The following is a 4,197-nucleotide window of genomic DNA, read 5'->3' as shown; positions in this document are numbered from 1 at the left end:
TCCTACACTTAGCAATCGAGCAGCTGATGCACCACATTATTGACACAACCACCGAGAAGACTACATTGGAACCGCGGAAGTGGCTCAGGGGAGTAGACAAGGCAGGTCGGCTCAGCCTACTATGGGTGTCACACTATAATCGCACCCCCATTACATTATTGGTCATCAAGAAGCTACTATGCTTGGTGCATGATGGGTGTCTATGGCTGGAAGAGCCAATACCCATCACCAAAAGATTGATCCATAGGATCACGCGGCTACCCTACACAGTGGAAAATCCGACCATGATGTTTGGCGAAAAAGGTGGTGAGTAGGCCCTTGTGGAGGAAATGAAGGAGAAATTCAAGCTTGTGAAGAAGCCACGAAGCTATGCCATCTCTAGAATCTATGACCCTCTAGTCAAGGTGGCAACGCAGATTTTGGTAGGAAAGGTTATGAGGAAGTCTCACGCAAATGAAGTTCCAGCACCAGTCGTCACTCTTACAGCCTAATGCGTTGAAGGAGTCTAGTTTAACTGGGTGTGTTATCTCTGTGGTGAGTTCCTTGCGAACTGTCGTGAGGCACAGGAGCTCAAAAAGACCTTCCACTATGTGTGGCTCTTACAGTCTATTGTGCTCGTAGCCTTGGAGTTGCTGGAAGATAGTTAATTCCCCTCAGTCATGACAGACCTGCCAGAAGTAGAGAAGTGCGCTTCCCTGTGGGCAATGAAGGATGCTCAGCACATCAAGGATAGCAAGATCTTCTAGATCTTAATGGATATGAACATCCGCATGGCTATCAATCGCAAATCATAGTTGTCGCCTACTGTGTTTTCCAACTTGCAGGGGTATGCGGAGTTCAAGACAAACTTTCACCGTGTGTCAATCAGGGCACAAAAGGACCCTACGTAGACATGGTATGACTTTCCTTACTTGGCAACGGATGACGCAATTGATGCAGTACTTGATCGCTGGCTGGCAGAGTGGTGCACTACCTCAGACTTGGTGGTGGGGGCGAGAAAGTTCGTCGCGCAGTGCAAAAAGGAGGAGGCCAAGCTCAAGATGGTATAACTAACCGAGAAGAGGAAGAAGGAGGCCACTGACAAGGCCCTAGAAGAGCCTGATACTGCACAATAGAGGGAAAAACAGACAGGGGAAACATAGCGTGGCTTTGAGAAAGGCGCGAGGTCGCCTTCACCCAAAATATAGGAAGAAACGGCCGAGCAAAGAGAGCAGCATGGCATGGACCCACAGACGATGTCAGACCACATCAAGCATCCAAGGGAACAAGAGAAAGTGGGGTCGAGGAAGAAATCCAAGGTCACTAAGGTGTCGCTAGACCCAATCACCCTCACAGCGGGTGATTTGCATGACATTGGAGACATGGTGTGGCCGCAGGGAAAATTTTGGGGACTAATATTGGCCCATGGGCTAATTTTCTATACTTTTTCCAAAAAAAATATTCGCTAATTTCCATTTTTTTGTAAAAATGATTTGCCTAAATTTTATAGAATAAAATTATTTTACCCTAAAAATGGCCAAAAAATTATATATAGACTATATAAAAATATTATAAATTTGAATATTTTTACAAAAATATATCCAAACAATTTATAGATTTCATATTATGGACTAGTGGGATTCGCCAAGATTTCTAAACTTTAAGATAAATTTCCATCCTTAAAATTTTCCCTCACTGTGGGATGTCACCGTGAAGGCACTGTAACAATTCGAGCAGTAGAAACAACTACTATTGGGGGCCATCCAGACAGGTCTACAGGAGCTACAAACCCACATATCATAGGCTGACACGGTGTCCACCAACCTCATTATTGGCACTTCAGAAGCTGCCGAGATGCTATGTGTGAAGGTCTCCAGCGCAATAGTGTTGTTGGATGGAGCATTGACCACAGAAAATGAAGCTAACAGGCCCACTGTCAACGCCCTCGAGGGAGTGGGGTTGAACTTGGCAGTGCTCCCTGGTGAGGAACTCCACCTATTGCAGTATGGAGTGATCACGGAGTTGAGGTCCCATGAACAATGCGTTTTACAAGTGATCAATGAGCAGAATATTAATAATGAGCAAATGGCCCTGCAGCGGGACTCTGCCATTGCCGCAGTGACCGAGGTAACCAACCAAAACAAGAGCGTAGTTTAGGTCATGGAGGAGGCATGCTGAATAGTCCTGAAGTTGGCCATTCCTCAGGAAGAACCTGTCGAGGTGCGTGTTCGCAAGCTTGCTATAGTGGTGCGTGACACTCGCACATAGATTGCTAGGGTTTAGCTTGAGCTGAACCTACAGATTGCAGATCTACAATTGAAGGCCCGACCTTCAACTCTGCTAGAAGTAAATGAGCAATGTGCAACCACTGTCACAGAGGTGATAGCTGTGGTAGAAAGTGCAATAGAAAACTGCACACAACTTTTTGAATAGTTTTTAGAGGTCCTGACAAGATTTCAGGAGGACCATAATGTGCATTAGCTAGAGACAAAAGCATGAGAACTACAACACTGCTATGACGAAGTAAAAGGTACATCATGAATCATCGCTCTTAAGGAGAGACTGGCAAAGCTATGGGAGACAAAACAATTGAAAGAACAGGTAGATGCAATGCAACACAAGGAGGCAGTGTTGAAGGTGTGATTGAAGCCCTGGCTGGATGAGGCTTATTCAGTCATGACCTCTATTGAAGGCAATCTTGCTAATCTATAAGCTACTTAGTAGAAGCTTTAGTTTGACAATTCAGGACCAGCGATGGAGCAGTTGGTTGAAGAAGCAAAGCAAGCGGCAGCATAGTGCACCACCGAGGTTGCCATCATACAGGTCGAGCTAGGAGGTCTTCGTGCCAAGATCTCCACACCCACAGAGTGACTCGAGGATGAGTCACCATGTTTGTGTTGGGGGCCTGTTGGGAACATATTCCCCCAAGGAAAGTTTTGGAGCTAAAAGCCCATGTTTTGGGACAAATTTTGTAATAAAGTTGTAAAGTGTTGGCTTTGTAGGGGCCTGACCCAGGTTCAGAGGTGATTTAGCCAAACAAATCCCAGCAATACTTGTACTTTCAGCAACGGTCAGCGGAGCGCGGACTGAGGTCTCACTCGAAGTAGTATGGGAGGTTGCCAGAACCAGGTTTTCGCACCCTAGAGATGTTTGATAATTTTAGTTGGTTCGCAGTTTGACCCTATGCACACTTCGCTATGCACACCTATCAATACCTTGCAGCCTGCGATGCTGCCCTCGCGCAGCCCTGCTCGGGGCTCGAATAGTGTTATTACCTGAATTCTTATGATTAACCCGATCTTAGTTGATCACTTAGCTTATCTGTATGTGTTTAGTTATCCTTAACAATGTTCAACATTCATATAAGTGCGTGCGATAAATAAAACAATATAATTGCATAAAGTATCCAACAGAAAATAGCACAAGAACAGATGCACAAGATTTGGAATCAACTTCTCTTTATTATCCTTCTTCCTTGGTTACAGACTCAAATTCACCCTGCGCACTTAGCTACAGGGGTCCACACACTCAGCTGTGGACTCTACTAGGCCTCTGCGTACTCAGCTACAGAGCCTCTTCCTAGTACTACGACCCAAAGCACTTAGACTCTTACTCTATGCTCACTATCTTCTAGACTCCATTCAATTTTTTCTACTTTCTTATATTTTTTTTACAACTTAGAGCCTCTATCTATCTATAAAATCCCATGGTCTGCGAACCATGGGTAGGCCAACACTACATTCAAAACTTAGGTCGGACAACCCTATGAGTCTAACATACAATTTTGCACTCCGCACCCGCAATTCGCGAGGTATCTACAACAATAGTACTCAAAACTTGGGCTTTGAGCCCCAAAACATGTTGTGGGGGGATTCCATGCCGAACAGGCCCCCAACACAAACATCGTGACTTGCCCTCAAGCCACTCTGTAAGTGCGACAATCTTGGCAAAAAGTCCCTCCATCTGGTCCCAAACAGTCTAGATGTCTGCAGTGCACTCAGCTGCTGCCTGTTGAACCTACTGCATTCTTGCTTCTAAACCCTCTATTTCCAACATGTTGCACTGCATATATGCATGCATTCCTTGAATTTGTGCAAGCTTTCCTTCAATATCTGCCGTGATTTTGAAGGCTTCATCAATCCATGGCTGGATGTGCGCTTTTAGAATTGCTTCCTTGTGGCACACTGCATCCACCTGCTCTTTTAAAGCCTTGTCTTG

This window comes from Pinus tabuliformis, chromosome Q (assembly GCF_031772625.1).
Source record: "Pinus tabuliformis cultivar Carrire ecotype Pingquan chromosome Q, CPIR1, whole genome shotgun sequence".
In the NCBI taxonomy this organism is placed as follows: domain Eukaryota; kingdom Viridiplantae; phylum Streptophyta; class Pinopsida; order Pinales; family Pinaceae; genus Pinus; species Pinus tabuliformis.
The sequence above is the reverse complement of the archived record's forward strand: the minus strand, read 5'-3'. Positions refer to the sequence as shown.